Below are 27,934 nucleotides of genomic sequence, written 5' to 3'. Positions count from 1 at the left end.
CGCATGAGGTGGCCAAAGTACTGGAGCTTCAGCTTTAGCATCATTCCTTCCAAAGAAATCCCAGGGCTGATCTCCTTCAGAATGGACTGGTTGGATCTCCTTGCAGTCCAAGGGACTCTCAAGAGTCTTCTCCAACACCACAGTTCAAAAGCATCAATGCTTCAGTGCTCAGGTTTCTTCACAGTCCGACTCTAACATCCATACATGACCACAGGAAAAAACCATAGCCTTGACTAGACAGACCTTAGTCGGCAAAGTAATGTCTCTGCTTTTGAATATGCTGTCTAGCTTGGTCATAACTTTTCTTCCAAGGAGTAAGCGTCTTTTAGTTTCATGGCTGCAATTACCATCTGCAGTGATTTTGGAGCCCTCAAAAATAAAGTCTGACACTGTTTCCACTGCTTCCCCATCTATTTCCCATGAAGTGATGTAGATCATCCCAATAGTGAATCTTTGATGCTTTTTCAGCCCCACAGTGCACAATATCTTTATAATGGGTATTTTCTCTGAAACCTCACAGACTAAATGCTGTACTTATGTGCATACATAATATCCCATTTTATGCATTATGATCAGGAAAAACTTGATTGGTGGACTTTACAGACAAACATTCTAATTTAATCATACTCTTTATTCCATAGTCACTTTTGGTAGCAGTAGATGCTTTGGTTAGTCCTTTCAAGGGACTATTTTCCTTTTATAGCAACAGATGAACTTCAAAAGTGTAAATCATTAAGATTAAGTGTATATGAGGCAAGCCCATCAAAGGAGATGAATTTGATCATAATACCAAAATAATATACAAATGTCAAGGAAAACATAAATATTCAATCTGTATAAACGGAAGATGGGACCCTGAGGTAACTAACCGGCAGAGGTAACCTCTTGCTTATAATATTTACAAAAATTCATTCTATTTCTTTCTAACTTTTACAAGTAGTGTTTTTGTGTCTTTTAAAGACATCTAAGCCCAGTATTCAGAAAACGAAGATCATAGCATCTGGTCCCATCACTTCATGGGAAGTAGATGGGGAAACAGTGGAAACAGTGTCAGAGTTTATTTTTGGGGGGGCTCCAAAATCACTGCAGATGGTGACTGCAGCCATGAAATTAAAAGATGCTTACTCCTTGGGAGAAAAGTTATGACCAAGCTAGATAGCATATTCAAAAGCAGAGACATTACTTTGCCGACTAAGGTCTGTCTAGTCAAGGCTATGGTTTTTCTAGTGGTCATGTATGGATGTGAGAGTTGGATTGTGAAGAAGGCTGAGTGCCGAAGAATTGATGCTTTTGAACTGTGGTGTTGGAGAAGACTCTTGAGAGTCCCTTGGACTGCAAGCAGATCCAACCAGTCCATTCTGAAGGAGATCAGCCCTGGGATTTCTTTGGAAGGAATGATGCTGAAGCTGAAGCTCCAGTACTTTGGCCACCTCATGCGAAGAGTTGACTCATTGGAAAAGACTCTGATGCTGGGAGGGATTGAGGGCAGGAGGAGAAGGGGACAACAGAGGACGAGATGGCTGGATGGCATCACTGACTCGATGGACGTGAGTCTGGGTGAACTCCGGGAGTTGGTGATGGACAGGAAGGCTTGGCTTATTGCGATTCATTGGGTTGCAGAGAGTCAGACACGACTGAGCGACTGAACTGAACTGAACTGAAGTTATTTATCAAGCTGGAAAATAATTTAGAACCTCCAAAACACTATCTCTAAATATTAACTGCATCATGTGCACTAGTCAATTATGTACTGAACCATGCAGAAATTTGGTGGCTTTAAATTAACATCTGGGCAGTGGGTGTGCTCATTACTATAGGAAAATCAATGTTTCTTATTTGACATATTACACACAATTGTGCCTATGCCTGAAAATATTATTTATTTATCTATGCATCTATCTTCCTATGCATCTATCTATCTAGACATCTATTTATTTATAGCTGTCTAAAAAATTCTGAGTTGCAATGACACCACCAATTCCAACTGAACAGCACAGGGTTCATTCCAGTTTTCCACTTTTCACACGTGTATTTCTCTTCTGCAACTGTAGGATACCTTGACTCACTATCTTCAATACTTTTATCAATTTCTACAAGCCTAAGAAATACAGAAAGTAGCTTCATTTCAATACAAAAAGAAATCTACTGTGTTCCATTCAACATGTTTACAGTTCTTTTTTAAAGGAAGCAAGTCACATTTATATGTAGTAAAATGCGTGTGTACTACATTTTCTTCTAAAAGCTTTATAGTTTTAGAATATCTATTTATGTATTCCATCTACCTTATATTAATTTTTGAGTAAGTGGGAGTTAATGTTATTTCTTAAATTATGAGTAGTCAGTTCTAACAACATGAATGGAATTGACTATGAAGTCAACTCACTATGGAAATGTTGATTTATTTCTGGTCCTCTATTTAGTCCATTTATCCATTTATCTCTTCTTACTCCTAACCACTTTACCTTGATAACTACAGTTTTATAGTAAGTCTTGGAGTATGCTGCACATTTTCAATTGTGTTCTTATTCAAGATTGTTTTTATTCAGGTCTTTTCAGTAACATGGAAAGACAAGTTAGGGAGAATTGACATGTTAACCATATCAAGTGTTCAATCCATAAACATGATATATCTCTTCAATCATTTGTTTCTACTTCTGTTTTCCTAGAAATGTCTTAAATATAGAAAATTACACTTCTAAAAATTATTCATATTTATTTATAACATTACAAATACAGTTCTTCAATGTTACATTTTCTATCTGATTTGCTGCAAATATAAAGAAATGCATTTGATTTTTGTATATAGATTTTATACTCTGTACTATATTGCGTTATTCATCTTAGGAATTGTTTTGTGGATCTGTTAACAGTATTTCTCCTGGCAATTATACCATTGTAAATACAAGATTTTTATTCTGCCAATTCATTTTTACTTTGATTTATTAAACTTTCTTATTATATGGCTCAGGACTTTAAGTAAACTGTTGAAAAAAGTAACGACTATAAAGATCTTTGTCCTATTCCTTACACTGGTAGATGGTATACAACGTTTTCTATTCTGTGGACTTATTATTTCCTTCCTTAAAATTACTTGCTTTTTTAAAAATATTACTATCTCATATCTTAAGGAAGGCAATGGCACCCCACTCCAGTACTCTTGCCTGAAAAATCCCATGGATGGAGGAGCCTGGTAGGCTGCAGTCCACGGGGTCGCTAGGAGTCGGACACGACTGAGCGACTTCACTTTCACTTTTCACTTTCATGCATTGGGGAAGGAAATGGCAACCCACTTCAGTGTTCTTGCCTGGAGAATCCCAGGGACAGGGGAGCCTGATGGGCTGCCGTCTCTGGGGTCTCACAGAGTTGGACATGACTGAAGAAAATTAACACATGCATTTAAACAATTATTTCAAAAATGTAACCTGTAAAATTATACTTTTCCTTAAGTACTTGTTAGCTGTATCTCAAAAAAACTTTACATTCATTTTTTTCTATTTAAATCTATGTAAAATCATTTGCTCTCTTTTAAAGAGCTTTATTGCAGTATGATTATTGTATAAATTACTACACATATTTCTTGTATCCAATTTAATGAATATAGTAGACATTCACAGAAATAATTCATTCTTAATCATTTCTAATCTAATTCTGTTGTCACAGAGCAAACTGTAAAATTTCAATATTTTGCCTTTTTTCATGTTTTGTTATTGCACAGCATACTTTCTATCTTCATGGAAGTTCCATTTTTAGATAAAAGCATATATATACTCCAACTGCTGGATCAGGTTAAAAAGGTTCATGTGTTCTTCAAATTCATCTATGTTTTAAATATTTTTCTAATTGTTTTATCAATCAAAGTAAGAAGGCTCTCAGTATGATTAACCAGGATTGTGAATTTGTCTATTTCTTCCTTTAGTTCTATCCTTTTTTGCTTCATTTATTTTTGGATACATATACTTCTATGAATGCTCATCCTTGTGAATTAATATTTTTATAAGTATAAACTATTTCTTTATAATTTTTAATATTCCTTGTCTTGAAGTCTACATTGCCTTATAATAATACAGTTAATTTAAAAGAATTGATTGCTTTTATGTAATAAATTCTCCTGATATTTGAAGTAATTAATCTTCTAAAATCATTCTCTCTAAATCAGAGGCAAAAATAAAATAGTAAAAGTAGACTAGCTACAAGCTTATTCACTCATCTCACAAATCTGGGGAAACCAAATTTATTTACTAACAGAAAAAAAATGGCAATAATAGCACTACACACTAAAATCAATGGCATACAGAAAAGAGCAATGATGTTTATAGCTTTAAGCCATGCTACAAATAAATAGCAAACTAAAAGAAACAGGCACTACAGTCTAGAATCTAGAAAAGAATATAACCCAAAGAACATGTAAGAAAAAATGACTAAAGCACCAATTATTATTTTTAAAAAGATAAGAACATAAACAACTTATCTGCATAATAACTCAGCTTTTAAGGAAATTTAGTAGATAGTTCAGCTTCTGGAAAGACTTAAAAGAAAGTACAATTTAAGATTATTTAGACAAAAATGGTTAGACATAGAAGAAAATAAATCCTTGAGAATACACTGAAAAAATATGGCAAGATATCTAAAAGATAAATAAGAAAAATATTTTTTATAAAATGAAAAACACTGATCTGTGTGTGTGTGTTCAGTTGCTCAGTTTTGTCTGACTCTTTGCCACCCAATTGACTGTACAGCCCACCACACTCCTCTGTCCACGGAATTTTTCAGAAAAGAATACAGGAGTAGGTTGCCATTTTCCTCTTCATGGTATCTTCCCTACCCAAGGATTGAACCTGCAACTCGTGTTTCCTGCATTAGCAGGAGGGTTCATTACCATTAGTGCCACCTGTGAAGCCCACAGTTCACTGAAGGATCATTTATACCCTGCTGGTCACATAACTAAAGCCAGGATCTCTAATCTGTTAAAGCAGGTGCATTCATCAACGTATATATCCCTTAACAGTGTAGGCAAGTTAGTAAACTGTACCTCCATGGGAGTTCTAAACTGGAAACAGTACACTCTGTGAACAGTACCAGTGACAAAATCTAGGTCTTAACTTCGTCAAGAATCTGCTTCAGATTAATTGATTATTAACTAAGTGTAATTTCTCCTTTAGATAATCAGCTCCCACTGACAGAAAATCATGAGAGTTTTAATCCAATACCAATATATCTGATCATAGTTACCTGTTTTGTTTTTTCTTTAAAGACCCTGATATCAGACTTCACTTAGTGCCTATAATTGAGTGAGAAGTTCACTCAGAACATCCTAATGATTAGAAATAATTAAAATCAGCTTTATACATATGACACAAAATGGACCAAAGGAAGAATATACAAGGAAGACCATAACATTATAAACCAAATATGATATATTAGGGTGCTAAATAAGCTTAAGAATATGATATATATAAGCATTATTACTGTTCTATCATTTATGTTATATTATTAGTGCTTTTTTATTGAAAATTATTCCTTTACTATTTTAACTTAAGATTTTTAATCAATAAATCAAATTTTAATACTTTTAGGAGCACAAATACAACAACGTTCACCTCCAGCTCTGATTTCCGATACTGCAGATATGACAACGACAATGAAATGTCAGGATGGAGAAAAAATATCTATTTTCTGTGAAGAAAATTACCAATTCAAGATGCAGAAGAAATTGTATGCAAGGATGGTAGATGGCAGTAAATCTTACATTGTATTGGTCAACAATACATAACTTGCTTTATAACATTCTTTTAAATAAGATACATACTCCTCTAAGCTTTGTACAAGCTGGAATCAAGATTGCCAGGATAAATATCAATAACCTCAGATATATAGATGACACCACCCTTATGGCAGAAAGTGAAGAAGAACTAAAGAACCTCTTGATGAAAGTGAAAGAGGAGAGAGAAAAAGTTGGCTTAAAGATCAACATTCAGAAAACTAAGATCATGGCATCCAGTCCCATCACTTCATGGCAAATAGAGGGGGAAACAGTGGAAACAGTGTCAGACTTTATGTTTTGGGGCTCCAAAATCACTGCAGATGGTGATGGCAGCCACGAAATTAAAACATGCTTACTCCTTGGAAGGAGGTTATGACGAACCTAGACAGCATATTAAAAAGCAGAGACATTACTTTGCCAACAAAGGTCCATCTAGTCAAGGTTATGGTTTTTCTGGTAGTCATGTATGGATGTGAGAGTTGGACTATAAAGAAAGCTGACTACCAAAGAATTGATGCTTTTGAACTTTGGTGTTAGAGAAGACTATTGAGAGTCCCTTGGACTGCAAGGAGATCCAACCAGTCCATCCTAAAGATCAGTCCTGGGTTTCATTGGAAGGACTGATGTTGAAGCTGAAACTCCAATACTTTGACCACCTGATCAAAGAACTGACTCATTGGAAAAGACCCTGATGCTGGGAAAGATTGTGGACAGGAGCAGAGGGTACAACAGAGGATGAGATAGTTGGATGGCATCACCAACTCAATGGACATGAGTTTGGGTGGACTCCAGGAGTTGATGGACAGGGAGGCCTGGCGTACTGTGGTCCATGGGGTTGCAAAGATTCCAACATGATTGAGCGACCGAACTGAACTGAAGCTTTGTATGGATCAGCAAGATGAAGGTCTCTTTACCTTGAAACAATAAATCACAGTTTATATATATATATAAATGAACATTCTTATACTTCTAGTATGAAGTAAATAGCGGCAAAATTTGGGAGCTACTATGTAAATACCAGGTAAAATTTACACTTATGCATATTTTTGTCTTAATGATCAAAAGGACAAGAATGAAGGACCAATTTGTCTCCTTGGTATGGGAGTTGTTGACCTGGAAGATGAGTCCCCAGAATATCTGACATAAAAGTACAGTGTAGCTTGTATACAGGAAAGCCAGAGGGTTATAGGAAACAGAGATTCTGTTCTTAATAGTCACACAAAAATCTCACATGCTCCATGTTCCAAGGCAGAGGCAGTAATTGGAAAGAAGCCTGGATTAGACTGACTTGCTGGTCTTTGTGAACCTCCCAGAGAGTTGGGGGGCGGGGTGCAATTTTGGGGACATAGATGCTGGCGCGAGCCATTATGAAAGCTCATTTTACTATGAAAACGCCACTGCCAAGTGCCACTTTGGAGTTCTCCTTGTAGATTACTAGCACCAGGGCTTACAAACCCATGAGTATGACAGTGCCAACCGCAGGCCCCACTGGGCCCCAGCTGCTACACGTGGATCTCATCCTGTTCCTGCATATGACAACACCAGCCCAGGTACCTTAGGGCCCTGCAGCAGGCTTTCCCAGGATGTCATCCTGCCAAATAGTAGGCTGCAGCCACTGCAGAATGCACTGACAGCCGACCAGGTTGGAGTGCTAGCCCTGCTTACCAGTGTCCCCACAGTAGTTGGGCTTGCTACAAGAGAAGGACATCCCTATAGTGTTTATATCTGCTGTACAGATCCTGCAGAGGGGAGCAGGCTTCAGGCTCCCTACATAAGACTTTTCCTACAGAAGACCACCTCTCCAACCTCAGGAACATGCCCAATCTTACAAGAAAGCACATAGAATTAGCTAAAATGAAGAGACAAAGAAATACATTCTAAAAGAAGGAACAAGATGAAATCTCAGAAAATAACACTAAACAAAATGGAGATATGCAATCTACCCAGTAAAGCATTAAAGGTAATGACCATAAAGATGCTCAATAAACTCTGGAGAAGAATGGATGAAAACAGTGAGAATTTTAAGAAAAAGGTAGAACATTTAAAATAGAGATAAATAATGTAATAGCTGAAGTGAAAAATACACTAGATGAAATCAACAGCAGATTAGAGGATTCAAAAGAATAGATCAGTGATCTGAAGACAGGGTAGTGGAAACTACCCAAATAGCACAAGAAAAAGAAAGAATTTTTAAAAATGAGTATATTAAGGGATATCCAGGCAACAGCAAATGCAGCAAGATTCTCATTATAGGAATCCCAAATGGAGAGAGACAGTCTTATTTGAAGAAATAATAGTTGAGACTTTCTAACCTAGAGAACAAAACAGACGCAGGCCTGAAAATCAGATTCCCAAATAAGATTAACCAAAGAGATCTAATCAAAGCACATTGTAATTTAAATAGGAAAAAAATAAAATAGAGAATCTTAAAAGCATCCTGAGAAAAGCCACTAGTTACATACAATGGGACTCATAAGACCATCAGCAGTTTCTGCAGAAACTTTGCAGGCCACAAGGGAGTGACGCAACATACACAAAGTGATGAAAGGGAAAAAAAAATTTATAACCAAAACTACCATATCCAGCAAGACTATCATAGGATAGATCAACAATTTTAGAGATCTGCAAATAATGTGTTCATCATCATCAAACTCACTTTACAAGAGATATGAAAGAGACTTTCTAAGCTGAAAAGTAAAGACTCCAACTAGACATAAGAAAGTTACAAAAGAAAGAAGTTTACTAGTAAAAGCAAACTTACAGTAAAGGTAGTAGGTGCTAGTGGGAAGATTAGAAAATAAAAACAGTAACGTTATTTGTATCAACAATAAATACTTAACAGAAACTCAAAACAAATGGATATAAAATGTGAGGTGGGGAACAGAAATATAGAGTTATTAGAACATGGAAATCATAACAAGAGTCTTTTGTTGTACAAATGTACAAGACTGAAAATCAACTATCGGGGAAAAAAATAAAAACTGCCAGAAGTACAAACAGCTAGAGGTTAAAAAATATGTTACAAAATAACCAAGGGGTCTCTGAAGAAATCAAAGACAATATAAAAAATACCTGCAAACAAGTGAAAATGGAAATAAAATGATCCAATGTGTATGAGACTCAACAAAAGCAATTCTAAGAGGGAAATTTATAGTGATACAAGCCTATCTCAGAAAAGAAGAAATATCTCAAATAAGCATCTAATATAAATCTAAAGAAACTAGAATGATAAATATAAACATAACCTAAAGTTTGTAGAAGGAAAGAAACAATAAAGATCAGAAGATAATGAATGAAATAGAGACTAAACAGAAAATATCAATGAAACCAAGAACTAACCATTTTAAAAGATAAATACAGTTGCTAAACATTTAGAAAGATTCATCAAGAAAAAGAGGAGGGTTTGAATCAATAAAATTAGAAACAAATGAGGAAATGCCCCAGAAATATAGAGAATTAAAAGAGATTACTGTGAAAATTACACACAAATAAAATGGACAATTGAGAAGAAACTGATAAATTCCTTGAAATATGCAATTTCTCAAAACTAAATCAGGAAAAAAATAAACGATACAAACGGACTGATTACTGATGTTAAAATTGAATCAGTATTTTGAAAACCCAAGAAACAAAAATCCATAAGCAAACAGATTCACCGGTGAATTCTGCCATTTACAAATGAGTTAACACTTATTCTTCCCAAAATAGTTGTAAAGTAATTAACCTCCAATTAAAATAAATAAAAAGAATAAATAAATAAAAATGATAGAAAAAAAGATAGTCCCAAAAGAAATTGAAGAGGAAGGACACTTCTGAACTTCTTCTGCAAGGTCAGTATCATCATCCTGATGCCAAAACCAAAGACGTTACATAAAAAGAAAATTTCTGTCCATATCATTTATGAACATAGGTATAAAAATTCTAAATCAAATATTAGCAAACCAAATTCAACAATACATTGAAAGGATTACACACCATGAGCAACTTTGACTTCTCTCAGGGATTCAAGTATGTTTCAATATCAGCGAATCAATGTGATATTTACCAACAAATTGAGAAATAAAAATAATATAATTATCTCAATAGATGCAAGCAAAACTTTTGATAAAATTCAATACCTGTTTCTGTTAAAGCTTTCCATGTAGTGGGTAGTGGGGAAACATACCTAAACATAATAAAGGCCACATATGAGAAACATCCAGCCAACATTTCATTCAACAGTGAAAAGCTGAGGGGCATTTCCTAAAAACCAGGGGAAAGATGAGGATGCCCAAACTCTCCACTTTTATTCAACATGGTATTGTAAGTCCTAGACACAGCAATCACATGAAAAAATAAATTAAAGGAATTCAAATTGCAAAGAAAAAAGTAAAGCTGCACTATTTACAGATAACATAATACTGTACATAGGAAAACATCATCAAAAGCTATTAGAACTAATAAATGAATTCATTAAATTTGAAGGATAAAAATTAAGATACAGAAATATGTCACATTTCTATGCTTGAACATCACATTTTTAAGAAAGGAAATCAAGAAAACAACCCCATTTACAACTGCATCAGAAGAATAAATAGCTAGTAACAAATCTAACCAAGGAGGTAAAAGACTTGTACTCTGAAAGCTATAAGATATTGATGAAAAAAACTGAAGATGGCAGAACAAATGGAAAGATATCATGTTCATCAATTTGAAGAATTTGTATAGTTAAGATAACCTTGCTACCCAAGGCAATCCACAGACAATGCAATCCCTCTTAAATTACTAATGGCATTTTTCACAGAATTAGAAGAAAAAAATTTTGCAATTTGTACAGAAGCACATAAGAACCAGAATAGCCAAGGCAATCTTCAAAAAGAAAAATGGAATTGGAAGAATAAGACTCCTTGATTTCAAACTCCATCACAAAGTTGTGATAATTAAAATAGTATGACACTGGCACAGAAACAGACACATATATCTATGGAACAGAATTGAGAGCCCAGAAATATACTCACAATTATATGGCAAAGTAATGTATGACAAAGGAGGCAAGAATATAGTGGGAAAATTATTGCCTCTTTAATAACTGGTGTTGGGAAAACTGGACAGTTACATTCAAAAGAATCAATCTTGGCTAACTTTCCCACACAATATACAAAAATAAACTAAAAATGAATTAAACACTTAATTATAACGCTTGAATCCATAAAACTCTTAGAGAAATCATATGCAATATGCTCTTTGACATCAGTTTTAAAGTGAAGAACTAAAGGACCACGATGAAAGTGAAAGAGGAGAGTGAAAAAGTTGGCTTAATTCAACATCCAGAAAACTAAGATCATGGCATCCAGTCCCATCACTTCATGGGGAATAGATGGGGAAACAATGGAAACAGTGAGAGATTTTATTTTGGCGGGGGGCAGGGGAGGGGGGGCTCTGATATCACTGCAGATGGTGACTGCAGCCATGAAATTAAAAGACACTTGCTCCTTGGAAGAAAAGCTATGACCAAGCTAGACAACATATTAAAAAGCAGAGACATTACTTTACCAACAAAGGTCTATTTAGTCAAAGCTATGATTTTTCCAGTAGTCAAGTATGGATGTGAGATTTGGACTATCAGAAAGCTGAGCGCAGAAGAATTGATGTTTTTGAACTGTGGTGTTGGAGAAGACTCTTGAGAGTCCCTTGGACTGCAAGGAGATCCAACCACTAAATCCTAAAGGAAATCTGTCCTGATTATTCATTGGAAGGATTGATGCTGAAACTGAAACTTCAATAATTTGGCCACCTGATGTGAAGAACTGATTCATTTGAAAAGACCCCAATGCTGGGAAACATTGAAGGAGGGAGGAGAAGAGGTCAACAGACGATGAGATAGTTGGATGGCATCACTGATTCGATGGACATGAGTTTGAGCATGCTCCAGGAGTTGGTGATGGACAGGGAAGCCTGGCATGCTACAGTCCATGGTGTTGCAAAGAGTCGGACATGACTGAGCAATTGAATTGAATTGAACTGGAGGGGATATGTCTCCTCAGGTAAGGGAAGCAAAAGTAAAAGTTAAAAAATAAGAGTACATCAAACTAAAAGTCTTTCCCATAGCACAGAAAAGTATCAATAAAATGAAAAAGGCAGCCTACTGAATGGGAGAAGATATTTCACAAAGGATATATCCAATTAATATTCAAACTACACAAAGAATTCATGCAATTCAACATCAGAAAAAAAAAAAAGAAAAGATATTCAACTCAACTAAAAAAAAAAAAATGGCCAGAAGACCTAAGTAGATTATTTTTCCAAGAAGACATAGAGATGGCCAACAGACCCATGAAAAGATGCTCAACATCACTAATCTTCAGGCCAAGTTCCAAGTTCAGTAACTCAGTCATGTCTGACTCTTTGCAACCCCATGAATTGCAGCATGCCAGGCCTCCCTGTCCATCACCAACTCCCGGAGTTCACTCAAACTCACATCATTGAGTCAGTGATGCCATTCAGCCATCTCATCCTCTGTCACTGGCTTCTCCTCCTGCCCCCAATCCCTCCCAGCATTACAGTCTTTTCCAAAGAGTCAGCTCTTCTCATGAGGTGGCCAAAGTATTGGAGTTACAGCTTTAACATCAGTCCTTCCAAAGAACACCTAGGACTGATCTCCTTTAGGATGGACTGCTTGGATCTCCTTGCAGTCCAAGGGACTCTCAAGAGTCTTCTCTAACACCACAGTTCAAAAGCATCAATTCTTTGATGCTCAGCTTTCCTCACAGTCCAACTCTCACATCCATACTTGACTACTGGAAAAACCATAGCTTTGACTAGACAGACCTTTGTTGGCCAAGTAATGGCTCTGCTTTTGAATATGCTATCCTGGAATATGAAGTCAAGTAGGCCTTAGAAAGCATAACTATGAACAAAGCTAGTGGAGATGATAGCCAGTTGAGCTATTTCAAATCCTGAAAGATGGTGCTGTGAAAGTGCTGCATTCAATATGCCAGCAAATTTGGAAAACTCAACAGTGGCCACAGGACTGGAAAAGGTCAGTTTTCATTCCAGTCCCAAAGAAAGGCAATGCCAAAGAAGGCTCAAACTATCCCACAATTGCACTCATCTCACATGCTAGTAAAGTAATGCTCAAAATTCTCCAAGCCAGGCTTCAGCAATACGTGAACCATGAACTCCCAGATGTACAAACTGGTTTTAGAAAAAGCAGAGGAACCAGAGATCAAATTGCAAACATCCGCTGGATCATTGAAAAATCAGGAGAGTTCCAGAAAAACAACTATTTCTGCTTTATTGACTATGCCAAAGCCTTTGACTGTGTGGATCACAATAAACTGTGGAAATTTCTGAAAGAGATGGGAATACGAGAACACCTGACCTGCTTCTTGAGAAACCTATGTGCAGGTCAGGATGCAACAGTTAGGAACAACAGACTGGTTCCAAATAGGGAAAGGAGTACATCAAGGCTGTATATTGTCACCCTGCTTCTTTAACTTCTATGCAGAGTACATCATGAGAAATGCTGGGCTGGAAGAAGCACAAGCTGGAATCAAGATTGCCAGGAGAAATATCAATAACCTCAGATATGCAGATGACACCTCCCTTATGGCAGAAAGTTAAGAGGAACTAAAAACCTCTTGATGAAAGTGAAAGAGGAGAGTGAAAAAGTTAGCTTAAAGCTCAACATTCAGAAAATGAAGATCATGGCAGCTGGTCCCATCACTTCATGGGAAATAGATGGGCAAACAGTGGAAACAGTGTCAGACTTTATTTTTGGGGGCTCCAAAATCATGGCAGATGGTGATTGCAGCCATGAAATTAACTCCTTGGAAGGAAAGTTATGACCAAGCTAGATAGCATATTCAGAAGCAGAGCCATTACTTTGCCAACAAAGTTCTGTCTAATCTTCAGGACAATGTATATTAAAACCATAGTTAGATGTCCCTTCACACTTGTCACAATGGCTAATATAAAAAATACAACAGCAAGTATTGGCTAAATGTGGCCCAAAGGGAGTCTTTGTGCACTGTTGGTAGAATTATAAACTGATAGAGCCATTGTGGAAAAGAGTATGGAGTTTACTCAAAAGTTAAAAGTATAACTGCCATATGATCTATCAATTCCACTTCTGGGCATTTGTTCAAAGGAACCAAAAACACTAATCCAAAAAGATATAAGCACTGGTGTTCATTGCAGCATTACATGCAATAGGCAAGGATAGGAAGCAAGCCAACAGTCCATTGATAGATGAGTGGATAAACACACACACAAAAATGAACTATTACTAAGCCATAGAATAGGAAATATTTTCATTTGGAACAACATGAATGAGTCTAGTGTGTTTTATGCTAAGTGAAGTAAGTCAGTTAGAAAAAGACAGATACCACATGTTCTCACTTATATGTGAAATATAAATATAAAACAAACAAAATTAAAGGAACACAGGCTCACACAGGTGCAGAACTATGGGTTGTTGCTAGAAGGGAGGTGGGGGTTGGCAAAATAGATGCAGAGGATTTAGAGGTACAAACTCCAGTTATGCAATAAAGAAGCCATAGGGATATAATATACAGTGCCGGGGGCCAGCGTGAGGAATTCCGCCCATGGCAAAGGTCATGAGGAAGGAGGCTTGGCATACGCAAAGGCGTGATCAAGCCTCAGGAAACCCCCTGTTCCCGAGCATCTAACCCTAAAACCAGAGTCTGTTTTATGCTCTCACCTACACCTCTGACTTTACGGGGGGCTCTCCCCCATAACCGTTTCTCTCGGAGAAGGAGTAAACGTGCAGCTCCAAGGCAATAAAAATTCTTGGGCGTGACAAGAGTGTTTCAGATTACGGACTCCTCTGAAGGTTATCTAGCCCACCTGCATAGGTTCGTCCGGCCACGTGATTGTTTACAGCCTCCAAATCTGAGAGGCACGAGATGTTCTAGACTTACTAAAGGTAAATTCTTTGGGGGAGTTAGAAATTATTAGTATAATAGATTGATTAGGAACTATATTGGTGAAGGGTTCTTCATTTGTTGTGTCAATAATCACTACTAATTCCCTGCTCTGGGTGGGACAAGGATGTCTCAGGTCAAAACTCTCTGCTGACACACTAGCTTGTGTGACAGGATTATCTATGCTGCTGCCGCTAGGCACATGATTGTTTACTACCTCTCAACTGTAAACAGCACCGAGAGTTTTGGAGTATTTTGAGAGTCTTAATTAGCATAGGACTTTTTCTTCTTGTTGAGTCAATGATTGCCGCCAGGCCTCCATATCCTTAGGCACCTGGGAATATATTAATCAATGTATTTGGAATATAGCAAAGGAAATATAGTAGTTTTTGATGTTAGCAATACTAGACTTTTTGAGTTAATGGATTTTCTCTTTTGTAATAGATCACTGTACTTTGTTATAAATCACTGTGTCCTTGCTATGTAAGAATGTAACTTTATCATATCTTAAGACTAAATAGATCTTAAGGGGAGCATTGGTGAAAGGATTTTCATTTGTTGGGCTGATGTTTGCTGCTAAATCTCCATGTTCCCTACCCTTATAATGAATATAACTAACATATAGGAGAAGTAAGTATTAACCTTTAAGCATATAGGAGAAATAAGTATTAACCTTTAAGACTAATCATGTTAACCTTGGGTTAAATAAATTCCTTTCTTGATTGTAGCTCACTACACCCTCACCCTATAGGAATGTAACTTTATTTGGAGGGTGGTGCCTGGTTTAAGAAAAAACACCCTTGGAAGAAATAAGTTTTTTGGTTGTCAGAAAGAAAGGATCATAAAATGTCAGCAGGTCTCACTCATGGCCAGAAGATGATGTACCTTTTTATACATTTATGTGAAGCACCTGATTTTGATAAAGGTCAGGACTGCTGACCCCCGCGTGACTCTGTATTCATCCCTATGTGTAACAAAAGGTATATAAGCAAACCCAAAAATAAAGAAATCGAATCAGTTTCCGGAAAGACTGATTCCCCCATGTCGCTCCTTTCTTGCTCCTGTTTTTCTGGCTGAATTCCCATCTGGAGCATGGATGCTATTCCACGTAATCCAAGTTATTCAGCCTCCTTTTCTCCACTAATCTTCCTACTACACTATCCATTTCTAATCTCTCTATATCTGTGATTAAATATGTATTTTTCCAAAGATGCCGACTCCGCCCCCCCCCACCTTCGAATCACCCTGGATCCACCGGGGCTGGACCCCAGCAATACAGCATACAGAATATGGTCAATAACATTGTAATAACTTTGTATAGGGACAGATTTTTACTAGATACTGGTAGTCATTTTATAATGTATGTAAAAGCCAAATGATTTTGTAGCACACCTGAAGTTAACATACTGTTAAACATCCAACATTTCAATAAAAAATTCATTAAAAAAAAGAATGCAGGGGCATGTTGAACAAGTGGATAGTACAAGAGTATTTATGGAGACAGATGGATTGCAAGTTTCAATTATTTGTCAGTCTTAAAACTCTAACTTGTTCAACTTATTCTAATTTAATTTAAACGTTATATTTATACTTCACCCTTTGATCTCTGTTCTTCATGTAGAAAAAAATTCTGTTTTCAACCACCTCAAATAGACTGTGGAACCATTAAATCATCTAGCTCTGCAGAAGAAAGGAGAGAAACACATGACATGAACCAAGGCTATATGCACATGGCACCAAGTTAAGTTATATTTGTGAAGAAGGCTTCAGGATATTTGAAGAAGATGGAATAACATGCTATATGGGAAAGTGGAGCTCTTCCCCTCAGTGTATAGGTGAGGACAGTATGCAAACCAAATTTCTATATTCAGTATCATTCATTGAAACTAATCAATTGCAATCAAAGTCATGAGACAGGTTCCTTCAGATTTCTAAATATATCAAATCATTTATTTATTTATAAGTCATTTAGGAATTAATGTACCAGGGTAGCTCAAATAGTAAAGAATATGCCTGCAATGTGGGAGACCTGGGTTCAATCCCTGGGTCGAGAAATCCCCTGGAGAAGGACATGGCAACCCACTCTAGTACTCTTGCCTGGCAAATTCCATGTGCAGAGGAGTCTGGTGGGCTACAGTCTATGGAGTCGCAAAGAGTTGAAAATGACTGAATGACTAACACTTTTAAGTTTTAATATGTAATTTCTATGTTTATACACTTAATTGATTTTTACATATTCCAATTAATCATTTGTGTTAATTTAATTGGTTCCATATAGAATCAGTTTTCAATCTGGCAATTTTTTTGTAATATTAGCACTGCATGTGTAATAAAAGTAAACCTAACTATTCATATAACATATTCATAGTCCTACCTATTCATAGAATTTGAAGCATTTGCATTGCCACGAAGTTTTTTTCTGAAAAATTTCTTATGTTCTTCCTACAATGTCCCTTTTAATTTCTTACAATATATAGTACTTTTCCTAAGGTGACGAAGTCCTAATGTGTTTTTTTTTTATTACTCATGATTGATTAGAGAAGCATTGATAGTCTCTTTTATATATCAGTGCTGTTAGTTTCAAGTTTGTGCTCAAGGGGATGGTTGGGCAAACACCAGAATGGTAATTTCAGGACATATTCTTGAACTTTTCTCTGATTTTCTAGAAGTTATAGTATAATCATTCACTATTTTCAAATAAAACTACCAAATATGATGAGCAGTTCATCAAAGTAAGTTTCAGAGTTAGTGAAACATGAAATCATTCTCTCATGTATTCCTAGGACCCCCTTGTGGACTTCCACCTTATATTTAGAATGGTGCTATATCTCATTAGAGAGACAGTTACCAATATGGAGAAGTTACTTACAACAGTGATGAGGGGTTTGGGATAGAGGGACTCGTATCCATCTATAGGACATTTAGGAGGAAAATGCTCCCGTTCACCAGAATGCATACGTATAGTGTTTTTCATTCTATTATAAGGCTGACAAATATCTTTAATTCATAGCATAAATAGTATAAATATGAAACTAACCACTAATTCTAGAATCTAACAAGGTATCTATGGAAAGTTTTGAATTGAATTAATAACTCTAGTAATAGTAAAAGTTTGGTTGTCTCAAATTGTCTTATCTTAACCAGCTAAATAATAAAAGTTTGGTAACACTAGCTAAATTATCTCACTTTCACATAATCTTGGATGTAGTTTGGACATCCTCTGATATACATTCTCGGATTTCTTGTCTCTGTTCCTTTATCATGGCTGACAGCTGCTCATCAGTCTTATCACTACTCCATTTGTTATTAATTTATCAATAATTTCTTTATAACATGCAGTTTTCTAAGATATTTAACAGAATTCAAGGTAACAGATTTGATAGAAGCAAGAAATATAAACACATTCATAATGTAGATGACTTGCAATTGGGAAAAATAATTTAAATATGAGACGTATGCATTCCTCTCTCTTAGAACATCACCATTCCCATGTCGTAATTTTGATGAATATAGAGACAGTCAATGTGACTGAGTCAAGATTTCTGACATTTAAGTTATAAGAGAAATATTATACAATATTCGTTGGTTTGATATGTATCTTTTTTTTCTGAAATATAATTATTGGCCTGTATGTATGTTTAAAGAGGTATTAAACAAATATTCTTTTTCTTTCAGATACAGATTGTGTTAACTTGCCCAGCTTTGATGATGCAGTCCTCATAGGCTGAGAAACGAAATCGTGTAGATCAGAAGTGGCTTGTAAATGTTGGCCATATTATCAGCTGGATGGATACAATATTATACAGTGTATTAACAGAAAATGAACAGGAAGGCCAGCATGCAGAAGTACTTAGGCAAGATTTTTTAATTTATGTATTAAAATATATTAAGAAACACAGTGAGGAAAATTGCCTCCACCATCATTAAAAAGACATAGATTATTCTTAAGCCAGGTCAAAGAAGGTTTACGCCTGAACATAAAAAGGTATGAGAGTTTCCCAGGTGGCACTAGTGGTAAAGAATCTGCCTGACAGTGTATGAGACATGGTTTTGATCCCTGGGTTGGGAAGATCCCCTGGAGGAAGAAATGAAAACCCACTCCAGTATTCTTGCCAGAGAATTTTATGAATAGAGGAGCCTGGTGGGCTAGAGTTCATGAGGTCACAAAGAGTCAGACACGAATGAGCATCTGAGCATGCTCACACACATAAAAAAGGATGGAACTGTGTACTCAGTGGTCAGTCTATAGCCCAATAATTCTATAGCCCAGTACACGGTCCAGGCACAGCAATCTCAGCATATTCTGTAAACTGTTAGATATGCAAGCAGTTTCACAGGGTCACTGAGATCTGATGAATCAAAACCACTGGGACTGCAATTCTGACACTATCTTAATGATTCCCAAGGGATTCTGTGCACATTTCAGTCTAGAAGCCATGGCAACAGCCTTACATGCTCTGGATCTCACTGAGGAATTACACATCACTCACTAGGGTGTCCTTAAGCATTTACCATTAAGCTCATTATCATTAAAGGGTCATTTTGTAAAATTACACTTATTTTTCTATATCTTATGTTTGGATCTTTTAATTAATCACCTTCTCCCTTCAACTATGATATTGTTCAGAGTGTGTTAATTCTTAATTAAGTTTCTAAAGAACTACTTACTATGTTTGTTTTTCTAAGGACCTAAAGTTACAGCTCTTTTTAAATTTTAATTAATTTATTTTAATTGGAGGCTAATTACTTTACAATATTGTGGTGGGTTTTGCCGTACATTGACATAAATCAGCCATGGGTGTACATGTGTTTACCATCCTGAAACCCCCCCCACCTCCCTCCCCATCCCTCAGGGTCAACCCAGTGCACCAGCCCTGACCACCCTGTCTCATGCATCAGCCTGGACTGGTGATCTGTTTCACATATGATAATATACATGTTTCAATGCTATTCTCTCAAATCACCCCACCCTCGCCTTCTCCCACAGAGTCCAAAAGACTGTTCTATACTTCCGTGTCTCTTTTGCTGTCTCACATAGAATATCATCATTACCATCTTTCTAAATTCCATATATATGTGTTAGTATTGCTGGGAGAAATATCAATAACTTCAGATATGCAGATGACACCACCCTTATGATAGAAAGTGAAGAAGAGCTAAAGAGCCTCTTGATGAAAGTAAAAGAGGAGAGTGAAAAAGTTGGCTTAAAGCTCAAGATTCAGAAAACTAAGATCATGGCATCTGGTCCCATCACTTCATGGGAAATAGATGGGGAAACAGTGGAAACTGGCTGACTTTATTTTGGGGGGCTCGAAAATCACTGCAGATGGTGGTTGCAGCCATGAAATTAAAATACGTTTACTCCTTGGAAGGAAAGTTATCACCAACCTAGACAGAATATTAAAAATCAGAGACATTATTTTGCCAACAAAGGTTCATCTAGTCAAGGCTATGGTTTTTTCAGTGTTCATGTATGGATGTGAGAGTTGGACTATAAAGAAAGCTGAGCACTTAAGAATGATTCTTTTGAACTGTGGTGTTGGAGAAGACTCTTGAGAGTCCCTTGGACTGCAAGGAGATCCAACCAGTCCATCCTAAAGGAGATCAGTCCTGGGTGTTCACTGATGTTGAAGCTGAAACTCCAATACTTTAGCCACCTGATGCGAAGAGCTGACTCACTGGAAAAGACCTCAATGCTGGGAAAGATTGAAGGCAGGAGGAGAAGGGGAGGACAGAGGATGAGATGGTTGGATGGCATCACTGATGCCATCAATGGACATGAGTTTGAGTGGACTCCGGGAGTTGGTGATGGACAGGAAGGCCTGGCCTGCTGCAGTTCATGGGGTTGCAAAGAGTTGGACAAACTGAGCGACTTAAATGAACTGATACTGTATTGGTGTTTTTCTTTCTGACTTACTTCACTCTGCATAATAGGCTCCAGTTTCATCCATCTCATTAGAACTGATTCAAATGCATTCTTTTTAATGGCTGAGTAATATTCCATTGTGTATATGCACCACAGCTTTCTTACCCATTCATCTGCCGATGGACATCCAGGTTGCTTCCACATCCTGGCTATTGTAAACAGTGCTGCAATGAACACTGCAGTACACGTATCTCTTTCAGTTCTGGTTTCCTCAGCGTGTATGCCCAGCAGTAGGGTCATATGGCAGTTCTATTTCCAGTTTTGTAAGGCATCTCCACACTGTTCTCCATAGTGGCATACTAAGTTACAGCTCTTAAACAGGATGAATGTAAACCAAATCCTAATGTCAAGTGATCTTTTTATTATGTTTTTCTTATGGCTTGTATATTCATATTGAATTTATATACTTTATAATTATTATGTTACTATCCTTAAGAAAGAGATGTCTAGAAAAGCTCTTATTTTCTCTGGCCTAAAAAAATGTGTATCAAATTTCTAGTGAAGGATAAGGGAGAGATTTAAGATACAGAAACTTAAGTCATACTGAAAAACATTGCTTTATTTCCTTTCCCTTAATCTTACATGTAAACTGATTAAAACTAGCAGTCTTTCATGACAGATTAACTATTGAATCTAAACAACCATGGAATATATTTGACATCCCATTTCCTCCTTGCTGTTCATGATGATCATTATATTAGAGATGCTTTTTTTCCTTTCTATTCAGATGCTTCCTGTGTGAATCCACCTCAATTGGAAAATGGTATTATACAAAATCTGGAGTCTAGATATCAGAGTGGTGAGAGAGTACATTATGAATGCACTAGGGATTATGACCTTTTAGGGGAGATAGATGTGATATGTTTAAATGGAACTTGGGCAAAACCACCTCAGTGCAGTGGTAGAGTATCTTATCCATCCCTATAATCAATTTAGAATACATATTAGGGACAAAAATCTGTTATTATAAATATATGATGAAGTAACTTTTCTGTAATAATTTTATTTTTTAAATTAATTCATTTAAAGATGGTGTGTATGGCAAAATCAATACAATATTGTAAAGTAATTAACCTCCAATTAAAATAAATAAATTTATATTTAAAAATAAAAAATAAATTTAAAAAGCCACAATTGCATATTCTAAGAAGAAAAGACGGTGCTTAAAATCCAGTTCTATTGTGAACTGAATAATTATTTGACATTTATTTTATGAAAGAGTTGGACTTTCCTGATAGCTCAATTGGTAAAGAATCCGCTTGCAATGCAGGAGACCCCAGTTCCATTCCTGAATTGGGAAGATCTGCTAAAGAAGGGATAGGCTACCCACTCCAGTATTCTTTGACTTCCCCTGTGGCTCAGCTGGTAAATAATCTGCCTGCAATGCGGTAGACCTTGGTTTGATTCCTGGGTTGGAAAGATCCCCTGGAGAAGAGAAAGGCTACCCACTCCAATATTCTGGCCTGAAGAATTCCATGAAGTGTGTATAGTCCTTGGGGTTTCAAAGTGTCAGACATGAATGAGCAATTTTCACTTCACTTCACTTCACTTCACTGATGAAAGAGTTAGCAAGACATGAACAGTTGGCATCATGGAACATTTCCTATCTTAATTATTAACAGTTACTTCTTGAAGAATAAATGTGTTAAAGATATATTTGACTCGTATAAGTACATTTGACTTTTGATAGATATTATGCCATACTTTTTTGGAAAAAGTGCTCAAACATCAGCATCAATAAAGCTTTCATCCATGACCATAGAGCCAGGAAGAAGTGACAACAGTTTTCCAATGCTGGAAATTGGAGCCCAAGAAATTGGAGCCCAGCCATTTTAAATATAGCCCAGTAAATTCTGCTTTGAGACATGGAATAGGCAGCCAGGGCCTGGCCACAAAATGTGACATAAATTGGGGATCTTCACATATGGGTGATATTTAAAAGTATGTGACTAGCTGAAGTCATTCAGAGAATTCGTGTACACATAAGCATAAAGAGTCTGAATCTTGGTCCTGGGACACTTCAGTGTTTAGAGTTCAGGAAGGGAGAAATACATAAATCACTTCTAGTTTTTCAAGTTAACTTTTGCCTGGTGTGTATTTTTGGCAGTCTTCCACTTGACACATTTTCATGTTTGAAGTGACTTTCTTGTACACAGCATACAGCTCAGACTTGTTTATGTGTCCACCCTGCCGTTTTTGATCTTTTAATTGATCTATTTAGAACATTTACATTTTAAATAACTATTAACTATTTTAGGGATAATGTCTGCCATTTTACTGTTGTTTTATATGTGTTTCCTCTGTTTCTCAATCCCATTTTGTTTTCTTGTCCTCCCTGTGAATTTTTGAACATTATAAAATAATTTAACTGTGATACATCTGCATTGCTTTACATGGTTTTATTAGTAGTTGCATTAGTTATTAAGATACACAAAGGTAGCTTATCACTCCCTGCTGTTGCTGATGTTTTACCACCTCAAGTGAAATGTGGGAAGCTTCCTTCCATTTACATTTATTTATACTCCCCAAGTTTTTAACATAAATGTCTGTAGTATGCTCAACATCCATTGAGCACCATATCAAATGATAATTTTGCACATTCATAATCTAATAAAATCAGTAGGGAAATTATAGTCTTAATATATTTGCCCATATTTTAAAAAATCAATTCCATTGTTTTTTCCTACCTAAAATCTCAATCCTTTTTCTGTTTTGCTTTCCATTTGAAGAATTCTTCAAGTACAGGTCTGCTGGAGAAAGATTCTCTGTTTTCTTTTGCCCAGGAATGACTTTTTTTTTTCCTTTTATTCTTTTTTCTTTTTTTCCTCCTTTTATTCTTAAAGGATAGTTCACTCATTATAGTATTTGGAGTTGCCAGCTCTTTTCATCCAGCATTGGAAAACTGTTGTCACTTCTTCCTGGCTCTACGGTGATGGATGAAAACTCTACTGATGCTGATGTTTGAACATTTTTTCAAGTATGGCATAATATCTATCAAGAGTTACTGAGATTTTCTCCTGAAATTTCTAGCAATTTGATTATGATGTACCTTTTTAACTTTTTATTTTGTATTAGGGTATATCAATTAACAATGTCCTGCTAGCTTCAGGTGAACAGCAAAGGGGCTCAACCATATAGATACATGTATCCATTCTCCTTCAAACTCCCCTCCCACCCAGGTTGTCACATTACATTGAGCAGAGCTCCCTGGCTATACAGTAGGTCCTTACTGGTCATCCATTTCAAATATAGCAATGTGAGCATGTCCATCCCAGACTCCCTAACTGTCCCTTCCCCTGTCGTTCATCCCAGCAACCATAAGTTCCTTCTCTAAGCCTATGAATCATTTTCTGTTCTGTAAATAAGTTCATTTGTATCATTTCTTTTAAGATTCCACTTATAAGGGATATCATATGATTTTTCTCTTTCTCTGTCTGACTTAACTTCACTCAGTATGACAGTCTCTAGGTCCATCCATATTGTTGCAAATGACATTATTTCATTTCTTTTAATGATTGACTAATATTTCATTATATATATATGTTATTAAGATACACATTTTTAGTTATTAAGATACATATTTCTCAAGATGTATTCTGCATAGAAGTTAAATAAGCAGGGTGACAATATGACCCCATGAACTATAGAGTCCATGGAGTTCTCTAGGCCACAACGCTGGAGTGGGTAGCTTTTTCCTTCTCCAGCAGATCTTCCCAACCCAGGAATTGAACTGGGGTCGCCTACATTGCAGGCAGATTCTTTACCAACTGAACTATCAGGGAACCCCTATATATATATACATATATACACATATATATATCTCACATCCTCTTCATCCATTTCTCTGCTGATGGACGTTTTGACTGATTCCATGTTTCATATCTTGGCTATTGTAAACAGTGCTGCAATGAACACTGGGGAACATATGGCATTTTGAGCCATGTTTTTCTCCAGATATATGCCCAGGTGTGGGACTGCAGGGTCACATACTACTTCTATTTTTAGTTTTTTAGGGAACCTACATAATGTTCTCCATACTGACTGTACCAATTTGCATTCCCACCAACAGTGTAGGAGGGTTGCCTTCTCTCCACACCCTCTCCAGTATATTGTTGGTGACTTTTTAATGATAATCATTCTGACTGATGTTAGGTGATGTTGTATTGTAGTTTTTATTTTAATTTTTCTATTAATTAGTGATATTGAATATTTTCATGTACCTCTTGGCCATCTATATGTCTTCTCTGGAGAAGAATAAAATACCTACTAATAAACCTACCTAAGGAGACAAATGACCTGTAATCTGAAAACTACAGGACACTGATTAAATAATGGAAGAAGACACAGATGGAAAGATATACTATGTTCTTCAACGGGAAGAATCAATATTGTCAAAATGACTATACTACCCAAGGCAACCTATAGATTTAATGCAATGCCTATCAAATCACCAATGGCATTTTTCACAGAACTAAAACAAACAAACAAATAAAAAAACTTAAAATTTGTATGGAGATGCAAAAGACCCCAAAGAGCCAAAACAATCTTCAGAAACAAAAACAGAGTTGGAGGAATGACACATCCTGACTTGAGACTATACTACAAAGCTCTAATCATCACAAGAGTTTGCTACTGATTATGATGTATCTTGACATTAATTTTTAGGATTTATCCTGTTTGGAATTCACTCAGCAGTTTTAATATATAGATTTGTATCTTATGCCCTATTTGAGAAATTTCAGACATTATTTATTTTTAATAATTTAAAAAGTATTTGTTTTACAATGTTGTGTTTGTTTCTGCTATACATTATAGTGAATCAGCTATACATATATGTATATCCCCTATCTTCTGGATTTCTTTGCCATTCAGGTCATCACAGGCACAGGGGACTCAGCCATTATTCTTTTATCTCATTTTCTTTATTTTTGCTTTCACAATCTTATTTCTCATGGGTCCTTGAAGCTCTGTACATTTTCCTTTCAGACTATTTTCAAAGTTAGCTTATATTTAAATTTACTTATCCTTCTGCCATTTGCAATATATTATTGAGCCTTCTTGTCTGGTCTTTTAGTAAACTAACCTATTTTCCAGGTCTATCAGTTGGATTAGATTTTTAAAAACCACTATACAGTAATTTCAGTCTATGTCATCTCAGTGTTGTCTTCTGTTGATTGTTTTCTTTCTGTTCGGGCTTTCATGACTTTTGGTATGATGAGTGATTTTCAACTGTATTCTGGACATTTAAGGTATTATATCTGGAGACTAAGGACCTTATTGGAATCCTTTAGTTGGTCTCTTATTTTCACTGTTGGCTATCCAGTATAGAGTTTTTAGTATTAATATTAGTATTGACTAACCCACTCACATATTTGCTAGAAAGTCAACCCAATCTATACCTTCTTCTTACAGGTAGGAAAGATTTCCTGAGCCTCAGTCTATTGACAGATTTCCCTTTACTCTTTCTTTTTTGGCACTTCTATGAAAAAAGTATAGTAATAATTTATATTATATCTAGATTTTTGTCCTTCCCAGTGCCCTCTCATTTGTTGTACAAGGCTAATATGGGTTGGTGGAAAAACTGTAAGATCCCTCTCTGCCCTTGTATCAATCACAATATTTACCAATCCGCTTCTACAAGTTCTTCTTATGCCAGCTATTGTGGCGTATAAAAACAAAACCAGGCATTGAGAACAAAAGCCCCTAATTAAGCCCATCATTTTAATGAGAGGACAAATTTCTTAAAGACCAGTCAGGTCAAAATATAGCTACCTCCATTCACAGACCTTTCAATGTGTGTTTAGGGCATTAGAACATATTTGAATTTCAATTAACCTATATCTCATTAAAGATGAATGGAAAAATCTGTTTATCTTTGAGCAAGTTACTTGCACTTTCTATTTCAGATTCCTAATGATACAATGTAGGAAATGGACCAAAACAGACAATTTCTAAATCCTTGTCACTATTCTGAGGTTATGATATCTTTTTTAATAATCCAGTTTCTTTCTGTGACAGATTCCAATTAAAACATTTCCAGGACAAGAGGATTCAACTTCCAGGGGCTGACACACTGAATTCTATTCCTGGATATGCCACTTCGTAGCACATAATTCAGATAATTTATTTAATCTCTGAATGTCGAAGCTAGCTTTGCTGTTTTGGCTAAAAGAATAGCACTATTTCAACAAAGCTAGTGGAGGTGATGGAATCCCAGTTGAGCTATTTCAAATCTTAAAAGATGATGCTGTGAAAGTGCTGCAATCAATATGCCAGCGAATTTGGAAAACTCAGCAGTGGCCACAGGACTGGAAAAGGTCAGTTTTCATTCCAATCCCAAAGAAAGGCAATGCCAAAGAATGCTCAAACAACTGCACAATTGCATTTATCTCACACGCTAGTACAGTAATGCCCAAAATTCTCCAAGCCAGGCTTCAGCAATATGTGGATTGTGAACTTCAAGATGTTTAAGCTGGATTTAGAAGAGGCAGAGGGACCAGAGATCAAATTGCCAACATCAGTTGAATTATCAAAAAAAGCAAGAGAATTCTAGAAAAAAAAATCTACTTCTGCTTTATTGGCTACACCAAAGCCTTTGACTGTGTGGATCACAATAAACTGTAGAAATTTCTGAAAGAGATGGGATTAATAGACCACCTGACCTGCCTCCTGAAAAATCTGTATAAAAGTCAAGAAGCAACAGTTAGAACCAGACATGTAACAGCAGACTGGTTCTAAATAGGAAAGGAGTACATCAAGGCTGTATATTGTCACCCTGCTTATTTAACTTATATGCAGAGTACATCATGAGAAGGAAATGGCAACCCACTCCAGTATTCTTGCCTGGAGAATCCCATGGATGGAGGAGCCTGGTGGGCTACAGTCCTTGGGGTCGCAAAGAGTCAGACACGACTGAGCGACTTAACTTTCACTTTCACATCATGAGAAACACTGGGCTGGAAGAAGCACAAACTGGAATCAAGATTGCCAGGAGAAATATCAATAACCTCAGACATGCAGATGACACCACCCTTATGGCAGAAAGTGAAGAAGAACTAAAGAATCTCTCGATGAAAGTGAAAGAGGAGAGTGAAAAAGTTGGCTTAAAGCTGAACATTCAGAAAATAAAGATCATGGCATATGGTCCCATCACTTCATGGCAAAAAGGGAATCAGTAAAAACAGTGACAGACTTTTTTTTGGGGGGGGGGGGCTCCAAAATCACTGCAGATGGTGACTGCAGCCATGAAATTAAAAGACCTTAATCCTTGAAAGAAAAGTTATCACCAACATTGACAGAATATGTAAAAGCAGACACATCACT

General features: G+C 36.4%; 1 pseudogene; it reads left to right on the top strand.

Annotated features, from left to right (window-relative positions):
- Window positions 1–21,538, top strand: part of LOC114117321 (complement factor H-like) — a 37,939-nt pseudogene extending 16,401 nt beyond the window's left edge.
- The last annotated feature ends 6,396 nt before the right edge of the window (window positions 21,539–27,934 follow it).

This window comes from Ovis aries, chromosome 12 (genome assembly GCF_016772045.2).
Source record: "Ovis aries strain OAR_USU_Benz2616 breed Rambouillet chromosome 12, ARS-UI_Ramb_v3.0, whole genome shotgun sequence".
Lineage (NCBI taxonomy): Eukaryota > Metazoa > Chordata > Mammalia > Artiodactyla > Bovidae > Ovis > Ovis aries.
The sequence above is the reverse complement of the archived record's forward strand: the minus strand, read 5'-3'. Positions and strand labels throughout refer to the sequence as shown.